This window comes from Pleurodeles waltl, chromosome 10, assembly GCF_031143425.1.
Source record: "Pleurodeles waltl isolate 20211129_DDA chromosome 10, aPleWal1.hap1.20221129, whole genome shotgun sequence".
In the NCBI taxonomy this organism is placed as follows: Eukaryota; Metazoa; Chordata; class Amphibia; order Caudata; family Salamandridae; genus Pleurodeles; species Pleurodeles waltl.
The window spans coordinates 939519194-939532759 of record NC_090449.1 but is presented as its reverse complement, the minus strand read 5'-3'; positions in this window follow the sequence as shown (position 1 = coordinate 939532759).

Below are 13566 nucleotides of genomic sequence, written 5' to 3'. Positions count from 1 at the left end.
ACATTGGAGGGTATTTTCTGTTGGTTATGGGGTATGGTCAGAATGGCTGCCTGCTGAAAAACTTTACAGAGGAAACAAAAGTGATATGTGATTCTGATATAAGTCGCAGATGACTGGATTCTGATGAGTGCCTTGACAGTGTCTAGAAATAATCCAGGTTAGCTCACTAGGAAAGATTATGCATCTTTGCTACCAACTAAACAACTGTGATCATCCGGCCAACCCATCTGCTGATTGAGGGACTCCTGCTTGTTCACACTTTCTTCCTCTGCTGTGCCAGTCTGCCACTAGTGCCAGGTAGTGCACTGACATTGGTTGAACCTTACCAGTAATTACAGGGACATATTTGTGTTTCAATGTCAGTAAAAATAGCATTGAAAGCACATATTTAACAATACATACTTTTAATTGACAGGTAATTGCCACATAATTTTCTATTAATTGTGCATCATAAGTTAGAGTCCTAGGTTTTATCCTTCTGAATTTAAGGAATTGAGCACAATGAAATTCAGCAATAGTTAATACATGATATTTGAAATGCCTAGCAGTGAAATCACAGTGTGATATTGTAAGAAACTCAGATAATAAACATAGTCCTTGTCAGAGTTAAAAATCTCTAAATTAACTTGTGCTTAACACTTTAATAGCTTGGTACAAAAGTAGTCAGACTTAACTTAGAGGCGATGTGTAAAGTATGTCTATGCAGCACACAAACAGTGATAAAATTGTTAGAGTTGGCATCCTTGGCGTGGTCTCCCCTAACATTTTGCCTCTGTTTGCCAGGTTGTTGATGTGTGCTGGACTCTGTTTTTGCTGTTTTTGTTACTCTGGGCACTTTACCACTGCTATTAAGTGCTAAAGTGCAAGTGCTCCTATGTAAAATGTTTGTGTAATTGGATTTCCATGATTGGCATATTTGCTTTACTGGTAAGTCCCTAGTACAGTGCGCTAGAGGTGCCCAGGGCCTGTAAATCAAATGCTACTAGTGGACCTGCAGCACTGGTTGTGCACCCACATTAGTAGCCCTGTAAACATGGCTCAGACCTGGCACTGCAGTGTCTGTGTGTGCAGATTTTAACTGCCAATTCGACTTGGGGTGTCTTACATGAAAACCTTCCCATTTCTTACATGTAAGACACTCCTAAGGTAGGCCCTAGGTAGCTCCATGGGCAGGGTGCAGTGTATGGTTAAGGTAGGACATATACCAATGTGTTTTACAGGTCCTGACAGTGAAATACTGCCAAATTAGGTTTTCACTGTTGCACGACCTATCTCTCTCATAGGTTAACATGGGGGCTGCCTTTAAAAATGATTAAAGTGTAGATTCCCTTTGGGAGCAGATAGACATGTGGATTTGGAGTCTCTGAACTCACAATTTAAAAATACATATTTTAGTAAAGATGGTTTTGAGATTGTGTGTTTGAAAATGCCACTTTTAGAAAGTGAGCATTTTCTTGCATACACCATTCTGTGACTCTGCCTGTTTGTGGATTTTCTGTCAGGGTTAGTTTGACAGTTGGGCTGTTTGCACCTCTCTCTAGATAGTGACACAAAGGGAGGTGGGGTGTAGCCTGCATATCCTGATGAGTCATCTGTGCTAGGAGTGAAGGGAGGAGTGGTCACTTACACCTGAAAGGGCTTTGCCTGCCCTTACACAATGGAGCTGAGGAGAAGTGCTACCCTGCCTGTGACTGTGCTTTGTGGAGCTATCCTGCAGTTGCTGCTCTGCCTGTGCAAGGAGACAAAGACTGGACTTTGTTACGCATTTCTGCTTGTGAAGAAATCTATAAGGGCTTGTCCCAAGCTTGCCTCCTGTTTTTGAAGTCTTAGGGCCATCAAACACTTCTCCTGCCTGCACCTGGACTCTCTACTGAGACGCCTGCCCTGCCAAGTGGTGCCCTATCCAGTTCCCGGGGGCTTGACAGGTGAAGCTGGCAGACCGAGGCTGAAAATCCATGCACAGACCACCATGCGGAGTAAATATTGACGCACCTTCTGAGACGCGGCTGAAAAACAATGTGCTGCCGGGTTCACGGTAGAAATTGACGCTCCACCTGCATCGTGGCAGGAAGATCGACACATGCAGCTGGAGAAACGATGCACAACACCCGCTAACAGAGGCTGATAACATCGCAACCCCCATAGCGCAGTTTTGCTGATACCGCGTGGCAGGATTTTTTACGCAAAAACCTCGCTGGGCGTGAAAAAATGACAGAAAGCCTGCCTGGACGCGAGTGCTTGCCCGGATTGATGCATCGCTCTCCTGCGGAGAGGAAAAACGATGCACGCCATACTGACCAGAGGAGGAGAAACAACGCATGGTCTTGCTTGCGGGCGTGAAGGCGACGCATCGCTAACCTTTTCCACCGCACACTCGCCCTTGAGTGTTATTTTGACGCTACCCAGGTACTTTTCAACGCTAACAGTGTTTTTACTGTTTTCCCAAGGATTTAAGACTCTTTTTGCTTTTTTATTTATAACTTGACTTTTGTATGGTGGATTTTTGTCATTTTGGTCTTGTTTTGTTTAAATAAATATTTCTAATTTTCTAAACCTGTGTTGTGTCATTTTGTAGTGTTTTCACTGAGTTACTTTGTGTGCTGGGACAAATACTTTACACCTAGACTCTGAAGTTAATCCTGCCTGCTCATGCCAAGCTACCAAGGGGTGAGCGGCAGTTAGTTGAGGGTGATTCTCTTTTATCCTGACTAGAGTGAGGGTCCTTGCTTTTACAGGGGGTAACCTGACTGCCAACCAAAGACCCCATTTCTAACAAAAGTGAAAACACAACACAAGAAACATCCCAAGCTGATTTAGAATAATGGACTGCATTTTAATAAATAAATTGATACCAAAATGACAAATCAGTAGAACCAGAGATATTCATTTTTAAGGTTTCAGGTGAAAATAGTGCCAAGAAGCACAAAGCACCACTTACAATTATCTGGTCACATTAAACCAGGAGAAAGGCACGTTTTCAGGCCGCCCGCAATTGAGTGTGGGTGGAATACAGGGAACAGGTTAGTCCCACTGAAAAGTTACCTTCTCAAAGACAGCTTTGATGGGGGACCACTAGGAAGAGTCTTCTGATGAGATGAGCAGGTTGAACATCGACAGTGCTTGGTGGCGCGCAAAATGTTTTTCATTGCTGGAGCTTCACGCTAGTTGAGTGTCAGGGACTGCTGTTGTCTGCACAAAGTGCAGGTCTCTCCTTGGTGGTCGTTGTGGGCAAGGAAGCCAAATACCAACTTCATAAAAGTGCCATTTTTAAATTGGTAACTTACAATATGACTTTACACTAAAAAGATTCAAAATTACAATTAATTTGAGGGTAAACGTCATTTTCTTTATCTTCTCCCAATATGAAATCATCAGTTATTGAAAAGTATAGGGAAACCCAGTGCTAGTCTGTGGGAGAGATAGTTTTTAAAACAGTGAACAACGACTTGAAGAGTTTTTCAGTGTCAGGACATGTTAATCTTAAACACACATCCTACCTTTTAAAAACCGTGCATCCTGCCCTATGAGCCTTTATGGACTACCTTAGCAATGTCTTATAACTAATAGAAAGAAAGATTTGGGCTTGGCAAAAGGTTTATTTTGCCAGGTCGAAATAGCCATTTAGAGGAACTGCAATACAGGCTGCAGTGGTGGGCCTGAGACATGTTTTAAAAGGTTACTTTACTGGGTGGCACAAGGAGCACTGCAGCCCAGTAGTAACATTTCATTTATAGGCCGTGGTTACATATAGTACCATTTACTAGGGACTAACAAGAAAATAAATGTGCCCATTTGATATAGTTTAATTTGAACATGTTTTAAGGAGAGAACACAAGCACTTTAGCAGGGGAAAAGTGCACAGAGTACTAATGCCAACACAAAGCAGTTTAGCAAAAATCAAGGGATGAAGGCAAAACGTTTGGGGACAATACAATGCCAATGATGTCAGGTCTAACAGATGTACAAACTGCATAAAACACATTATTGCTATCACTCTAAGCAGATTGCTAACAGTTTGCATGAATGTCTCAAACACAAGATGATTGGCACCCACAGTGCGCAGTGCCTTAGAACTTGAACGTACTCCCTCTTTTTTAATGTGTACTTTTGCTCATGATGGCCATAATGAATGATAATAAATGATTGCAGTCCAACCTTTTGAAAGTAAGCAAACGATACCCACATTGTCCCTTGGGTTAATCAGACTTGAGGGAAAGATACAGCCGATCAGAGCATGCCCAATAAGGAGTATGCTCACTCGACAATGTCCTCTGACTCTGATACGTAGACAGATGCAGTTACAGAAAGAAATCCAGTCCTCAGGGAAATTATTTGAGTAAGGCAATGCACAGTCTAAACAAGCTTTAGTGAGTTTTGTATCTTTTGCAAATCAAATTTTCATGATTTTTTGCGTGGGATGCTTTACCCCTGAATTGAAATATCAACAGGTATACAGGTGAGAAGATCCAGGTACCATCCACCAACTTCAACTGGTGCTGAATGAAGCCCACCTCCTTTTAAAACTGCCATGCCACTGTCTTATTTCTGGGCACTTGCAGGATTCACACTGTCTACCCATGGAGAAATCGTATTTTCAAAGCGTCTGCATTTGCTTTAAAATCCTTCAAATCAAACTCCCCGTTTTTATAGGATGCTTGTTTTTCTGGTTTGCGCTTTCATTGACCCTTTACTCCTCCAAAGCCTTCCTTTGAGATAACAAAGATAAAAAAGTTGATTCAGGGTGGCAGGACCTTTGCCTATCAGGCAGCAGCATTAACTCTCAATGGAGTAAGCCTGTATTGCTCAAAACCTGGGAAGCAGACCTTAAATCATCACGACGGTTCTGTGTAAGGCATTTTAAATCATCCTTATGCATTCTAAAGTAAGCGTTTCACAATGCCTTGCAGGCCATGATTCAATCTTGTACCAGATGGAAATTACTTTAAAAAAAAGAAACGGGTGGGTCTAGGCCACTCGGTTCTTGAGGAATCAGACAACAATGATTCAAAATATCACCATCAATTGCCTGTATCTTAAAACCATAGAGTGCATCTAAGGAGAATGGGCAGAGCACACCTATGAGAAAACGTATTTGAAATATAAGGCCAGGCTATTCAAGTCTTGTAAATGATCGTATATGGCGTGTGTATTCAGCTTTTTATCTTGATTCAATGCACACGCACTTTTGTGTTATACTGTCGTGTTTTATGCACTCCTATAAAAAAGGGAACATCACTTATAGAGCACTGTGTCAGTTAATATTGTGAGCCATTGTTGTCTGATTACAATGTATACTGACTGCCCATAAACCAAGTAGTCCAGACCTACATGTTTTTTTAGATGATTTCCTTCTGGTACATGATTCAATCATACATTATAAGGAATTGTGAAACTCTTTTGAATGCATGAGGATGATCTAAAACGCCACTGACAAAACCATCTTTATACTGTAATATCAGGCAACACCAGCATGAAATGTCCTTCCTTTATGGGTGGGGTGCATTCCAAATACTCTTAACTTTATAAAGAAAATGCTACATGTCTTTTCAAGCTATGGTTGGTAATCATGCGCTCAACGATTACGTAAAAAAATAAACCAACAGATAATTTATATTGTTGCTTCTAACAGAATGCTCAGAATACTGGACACCAAGAAACAACAAACCAAAAACAAAACACAAGTTCAACACTAGGAATAATACTTTATTATATCTCAGTACACTCATCAATTTGCATAGCTGAAAAGAGACCCATATCATGTGTGACACTTTTAGAGAGTTTTGTATTTTCAACCAGAACACATTCCATTCTGACACGTGGAGCTTTGCTGTTAAAATTATCAATATAGGCTTAGCAATCCAAGCATGTCTAATGATGCTGGCCAAGAACTTAGAACTGGCCGTAGGGTCCACACATGCCCTGTGCTTTTTTTGATAATATCCTGACTCAAGGATGGGAACCCCAAAGTCTCTCTCTCACTCTCTCAGACTTCAGGCAGTAACTACATTTCAAACTCAAATATGAATCTGACCCTACGATGGGCATATACTTTACTTTGTTAGGTGACAACCTGACTAAGAAGAGGGGCACCGTGCTGGAGATTTCAATAAAAAACAAAATCCAGTCAATAACCTGTATGAGTGAAATATAGGCCTAACTAAATGCTGCACTCTAAACATGAAATTTCATTTCTAAAAATCGCATGACCTACATTTGCTTAACTTGCTGGATTTCTTAACTTTCTCCAAACTGCTTTAGCTCAACAGAAAGGTTTCTATCATGACTTTTTGCATGGCCTTTTTCATGACACAAATGCCCTATGCTTACAAAAGTTATAATTTCTATACATTATTAACTGCTTGACCTGCTTCAGAATCTCATAAATTGCTAGACTAATCTTAAACTTGCTTCTTTGTGAATACACTTCTACTGTGAAGGTGTGTGAGATCAGTGGTGATTTAATGGGAATTTACTTGAAACTTACATGAGTGTTCTTTTTTTTAGAGACCAAGGCAATTGAGAAAATTTCTTGATGTTTCAATTTGTTTAAAAGTTTCTACAAAATGTATTTTGTGTTTAGAACTCTTTTTGTCTAAACGTACCATCTCAGTGGAAACTGTTCCTATGTCAAGGTGCTCTTGTCATTTAATTTGTTAACTGTACAACTTATCTGAAACATTTGTTATATTGTCATGTCATTATGTTCTATAAAAGGTGTCCTAGGGAAAGAACAGTGGGAATCTTACTTGCAGACTTCTCAGACTTGCTCAATCTCTTGCTGAAGGAGTCTATTACTGTACTCTTTATGAGTGCTGATATCTTTAATGACCAGGGCTGTTAGATGCCGTTCCTTTTGCAATTTTATATAACATTACTTGATTCTCTCCGACACAGATGTTTTTGAATTGCTGAGATTTGAATGTTTTCTTTCGAGAAACTCTTCATGAGTAACTTGATTTTTATCCATTTTCCTGACTTAGAATCATAAAATAAGGATCAGCTTTTGGGACACGCTTTATGCTATGTTCTGTAATTTATACTTGACTAATAAAGAAAACAAACTATGAACTTATGATGAACAAAAATTATAAATTTTAACCACAACTCTAATTTCCATCCCCTTAGAAATAGAGATTGATTAATATAAATTGTGTTGATTTTAAGCATGCAGTTTCCCTTCCTGCGCTCATTTCAAAGGTCCCTTCTGTGTATCTTAAGACCCATGGGCATCTTTAAATTTAAGACCTGTCTGTGCTGTTGCATTCCCAAAGCCTCTCTCACTCTATCTCTCCTTGAACTTCAGGTGGCATATGCATTTCAGCACATCTGACATCGTCCTCTTAACCAGTCACCAGCTGCTTCTTTTTAGTACAGTTGATAGTTTCATGTAGTTTTAGTTTCTTTTAGTCCTAATTTTCAGCCTGCAAGTTGGCTCCTCTTGACCTGCTGCCAGGATGCTGCTTTATTTCAGCCCAACAAAATATCCACCCGAAGTCCTGCTCTCATGAGACTTCGGCTGGCCTTCTTGGTTTCAGCATGATCGATAATGACAATAATCATGCCATCAAGCAGGTGCTCTGCTTCAGCACATCTGGTGATGGAGTTTGGTCCCACTGTTCATGACATACTGGATCATAAAAAACAATGGTAAAGCCAATAGATCTGACTTCCAAGTCGGACCTATTAGCCTTACCAATGATTGTTTTCTTTGGAGTCTTGAATTCAAAAGGGGCCAGTCTCAGCCCCCCAGACCCTCCATAGCCCTTCTGCCTGCCACTGACAGCTCCACCTGCATTCCTGAGCCTGATTGAAACAGCTCCATCTGCATTCCTGAGCCTGATTGCAACAACTCGGTCCACATTCCTGAGCCTGATTGCATCTGCTCACACCCCTGCCGATGCCTTCTTCACGCCACTGCTGCCTCTGCCCTACTGCCATCCAGCTTCCCACCTGGCTCCTCCCACCTCCCAGGACATATAATGGAGACTGAAGCATGACAGTGCAGCGGACACACCCAGCGGGTGCGGCACTGACAATCGAAGCCCATCTGCGCCCATCCGTGCCTGGACTGCGCCCAGCAAAAGGACCCCTAGTTCTCCCACTGCTACACCACGAAGGAGCTCCAAACACTGAACGTTAGACACCCCATCAACAGCTGCTTCACTGCCTCCTCACAGTCAACCAAAGGACCATTCACCTGCATTAACTGCCGTTTCTCCTGCAATGCAGGCCCTACTGCGTACACTAACGCCAGCACTGCACCCACACAGAACACTATGAACAATCAAGCACCACTGCAGTGCATCCTGCTGAATGTCCGCTCCTTATACAAACACGCCACAGAAATCTGGGACACCATTACCACCCATGCCCCGGACATTGCCTTCCTCGCCGAAACATGGCCAACACCCACCTCAAACCCCAACATCGCCCCAGCCACCCCTAATGGCTACAAGACGATACACAGAGACTGCACCTATAAACATGGTGGGGGCATCGCCGTCAACTTTAAGCAAACCATCAAATGCACCATCACTGACAACTACCCACCACCCCTCCTGGATCACCTTAACATCTCACTCCAGACCTATGCCAACACTATGTTGCGAGGAACCCTTGCATACATACCCCAGGACCATGCCCAGCCTTCTGCGACACCATCGCCAATCTCATCGCCAACCTCACCATCGACTCCCTCCACTAAATCCTACTCGGCAATTTCAATTTCCAACTTAACGACACCAACTCCACTTCCCTCATAGAGAACCTTAGCAATATCCGTCTCACCCAACTGGTCACCAATCCCATGCACAAAGCAGGACACAGACTGTACACCCTCTTCGCATCTAGCAACAAAATCAATTTCACCCATGTGACTGAACCCATCTGGACTGACCGCGTCATTGACCACTTTATCATCTGCAGTTCCCAGCACACAAACTCCAAGCATCTCAGCACCCTCCACCAAAGCAAGGACAAGGTAACCAAGACCCTGTGGGCACAGGCTCTAGGCATCACACGATCCGAGTCCACGGCAGACCTTGACCTTAACCAGGCCATCCAAAACTTCACCACCTGGATCACCAAATTCACAGGAGAGTCTCCGGGCTGAAACCAGTTAAAACCAACAACACTTCCAAGCCAATGAGTTGGTAACTCCAGATCTCAGAAACACCAAACACGACTGCCACTAACTCGAGAAACAATGGCGCGTGACCAACGACCAATCTGACAGAGGTGCCCACAAGGCACCCTCAATAACTACCACCACCACCACATCAAGGGCCCAAAAAGAGCAGCAATCACTGTCCACATTGACACTGCAGTTAACCATACAAAAGGAACTCTTCAGAATCACCAAAGAATTCTCTAACCCTATAGCCACAGTGTGGGAAAATGGGTTATTGGTAAGGGCAGGTAGGTACCTACACTTAGCAATATGCCACTAACCTCCACTTAGGTCCAGTTAGGTCTCAGTAAATTAAACCAAGATCAACCCTTGGTAGCTTGGCGACGAGCGTCAAGGCTTAACTTAGGAGACAGAGTGTACAGCATTCAAATATCACAAAACAGTAATCAAATAAAACACAGGAAACAGTTTAAAAATCCAAAACCAATTGATCAAAATATATTATATTTTTATCTTTAACATGACACAAAAATGAATAAAATCGGATAAGGGGAACCGGAGATATGAATTTTTAAAGAATTATTATTTTTTTAGCGCCTAGAAACAAAAAGCGCCAATTGGGTCATCTGGTTGCACCTCGACTGGGGCAAAGTCAAAGTTTAAGGTGACCACGATGGAGCCCGGCTCGGCTACAGGCCGCGGGACGCCTCGGTCAAAAGTTTACCTTCGCACTTAGTAATTTTTCTGAAGATTTTCTTCAGTGGGACGAACCTGCCAGTCCAATCCGACCTCCTGGAACTCTTCTCTGGATACGCGCCGCTGGAATCCTCGTTGGAGATTTTTACCTTCGGACTTAGTCGTTTTTTCTAGGTGAAAATCCTTTGATCGGGGTAAACCTGGATCTTGATCCGATGTCTTTGGAGCCCTCCTCGGATACGCTGGCTAGGAGGTCCCGGTCAACTTTGTACGTTCGGACTTAGTCTCTTTTTTGGAGATTTTCTTCACCGGGACGAACCTGCAAATCAGGCCGGGTCGCGGTTGAGGCAAGCCAGCTAGAGTTACCGCAGCGGGTCGGTCCCTCTATGGAGCTTTTTTCAAAAGTTCTCCAAACTTCTTCAAACTTCTGGATCTTTTCCCAGATGTTCCTTTAAGGTTCTTTTGGAGTCCACACCTCACCCCAAGGGTCCAGAAGCTCTGAGATGATCCTTGGGGGTGTACACTACAACTCCTTTTTGGCCACTGGGCAGTGGTCAGCTAGTTGATGTCTTCATGAGTTGGTGCAGGGGACTCTGGTTGGCAATTTTTCACCTGTAGGAAACAGGGAGTCCCTCCTTGAACCAGATGAAGCCAGGCAAAGTCCCTCTTGTGGTGAAACCCAAGTGTGCAGCTGGTGCAGTCCTTCAGAGTGCAGGCCAAGGGTCCAGCAGGTCAGTCCTTCTTCTCCTTTGGTTCTTCCTTGTTGGAATCTGATGGGGATCTGAGGTGTGGGTGCAGGTCTGCCAGTTTTATCCTTGCTCCTGGGGGAAAAACAGGGGGGGTCCTGATTCTCCAATCAGGTGCAGGTTCCTTCCTCCTGTGATGACCCCTTCCTGGGAAGTGTGGCAAAAATCAGTCCCAGGAGGCAACATTCTTCAAAAATCCATCATGGCTGAAAATGATTTTTGGAGGTTACATCTGGCTGAGCCCACCCACTGGTGTGGCTAAAAATCCTAAACACACCCCTCAACCTGCCCTCTCCTAATCTAATCAAGGGGGCACCTAATTGTCTGCGTTTGCAGGATGTGGGGTGTTGCTGGGGTGCTCCAAATGTCCTTCTCTGCCTTTGAAGTCCAGTTTGGCAGCCCTCCCCCTTCCTGCCTCACCATCTGCTGAGGGGATATTCCCTCCCACAGGCACAACTCTTTGTGTGAAGCAAGGCCACTTCACACCTCATCAAGGCACCAGGCTGCCAGAGGCTGGCCAATCAGGGCACAGCAGCAACAACAATGCAGGGCTGAAATTGGCAACTTTTCAGGTAAAGTTTAAAACTCTTTACCTGAACAAGTTATATTAAATACAACAACTGGAAGTTGTGGGAGTTATTATAACAATTAATTTGATACCAAACTCTGTGTATCTGTCATTTAAGGGGACTTTAAAAATTAAAATAAAGTCTCCCCATTCTAGCCTATGAAGGCCATTCACCACAATGAGGGAAAAACGAATTTGGCTGTTTTTACCTCACCAGGGCTTATAAAACTACTTTTATAAGGTCCCTGCTTATAGTTACATGTCACCTAGCCCTAGGGGCACATAGGGCACACCGTAGGGGTGACTTATATGTAAAAATAAAGTAGTTTAAGACTTTGGAACTACTTTTAATTCCAATGTCGAATTTGCATATAACTTTAATTTAAAAGCAGCCAGCAAGGCAGGCCTGCCTTTAAAATGACACTGGGCACCTCAGCAGTGCACCTATGGGTGCACTACTTATGCTGTGGTCCCTAAACCTACATGCCCTACCATATACTAGGGACTTATAGGTAGGTTGACTTAGCCAATTATAATTAGCCTAATTTGCATATCCACTTTACACAGAACACTGACCCTGGGACTGGTAAGCAGTATCCAGGGCACAGCCAAGAGTCAGTAACCACCAGAACCTGTCCAAAAATTGTGGGGGTGACCAGGGCAAAAAGAAGGACTTTCCTACACACAGAGACCACCATCCACTCATCACAGGAACTCTGTGACACAATCTCAGGCTACTTCCACAGCAATATTACCACCATATACAACAATTTTGACCCCCAACTTCCTACTTCCAGACTAGACAACATCGCTCAAGCAACATACATCAGTCAGACAATAACCTCCTGGTTTCTGATTACCACACAGACCATTGCAGTAAATCCTGTGATCCATCCACTCCAGGGCACCCACTGACCCTTGCCCCCACTGGCTTTGCAACATCAGAGCCAACACTATTAGCACAGAACTAACCTGCATCATCAACACCTCCATCTCCATGGAAACGTTCACAGACAAATGGAAGCACACAGAGGTCAGACCTCCTCCAAAAGAAACCCTCTGCTGACCCCAGCAACCTCAAAAACTACAGACCAATCTCCCTGCTCCCCTTCACGGCTGAGGAGCTAGAGAAAGCCATCAACCAACAGCTCATCAACTACCTCGAATGGAACCACCTTCTCGATATTTAACAATCAGGATTCTGTGCCAAACACAGCATGAAAACTGTGCTGATCACAGCTACGGATGATGTCAGGACCCTACTTGACTTAGGAGAGACAGCAGCTCTAATCCTTCTGGACTGTTACGCAGCGTTCGATACAGTATCCCACCACACTTTCCTCAACAGACTCCACAACATAGGCATTCAACAAAATGCCCTTAAGTGGTTCTCCTCTTTCCCCTCAGGCTGCACGTAGAACATCTGATTCCCTCCGTTCACTTCTACACCTAAGGACATCACCAGCTGTGTACTCCAGGGATCCTCCCTCAGCCCAACCCTGTTCAACATCTACATGACCCCCCTTGCAGACATCGTCAGACCCTATGGATTAAATATAGTCTCTTACACCAACGACACTAAGCTATTCTTCTCACTCGCCGACACCCCCAAAACGCCAAAGACAACTTTCACAATGCCATGACCAATGTAGCAACATGGCTGAAAAACAGCTGCCTCAAACTAAACACCAACGAAGCGGAAGTCCTGATCTTCGGAAATAACACTTCCACATGGGACCGCTGCTGGTGGCCAGCAGAACTTAGACCAATGGCCTCTCCATCAGAAAACGCAAGAAACCTCTGCATCATCCTCAACTTGCAACTATCCATGAATCGTCAAGTAAACTCAGTCACCTCCTCCTGCTTCTACATCCTCCATATGCTCTGCAAAATCTTCAAATAGATACCAACCGACACCGGAAAGATAGTCATGCATGCTCAGGTCACCAGCTGCCTCAACTATGGAAAAGCTCCTATGCCAGACTGTCCTCCCAGCTACCTAAAATACCCTGACTCTACAACATCTAGTGCTCACCTAATGCTCACTAACCATCACTCAGCCCCTCCTGATGCACACAACACAGTGATGTCATAAGGTGATAAAAATAAGGGTTCTGGTGAGGCACTTCACCCATTATTCCCCTGTGAAGCACTGCCCATTGCTGCCCGACTACAAGGCAATAATACTGCCATGAGGTACATGGCTTCTGTAAAGCACATCATTCAGTGCGCCCCTGAGGTGTATCACCCGATGTTTAACTGCAGTGCAACAAAGGGTGGTCTACCTATTTACCTCACCCAGTGCTCCCCTGAGGTGTATCACCCGATGTTTAAATGCAAAGCAAAGCAAGGTGGTCTGCCTATGTACCTTACCCATCGCTCCCTTGAGGTGTATCACCCCATGTGTAACTGCAGTGCACATCAGG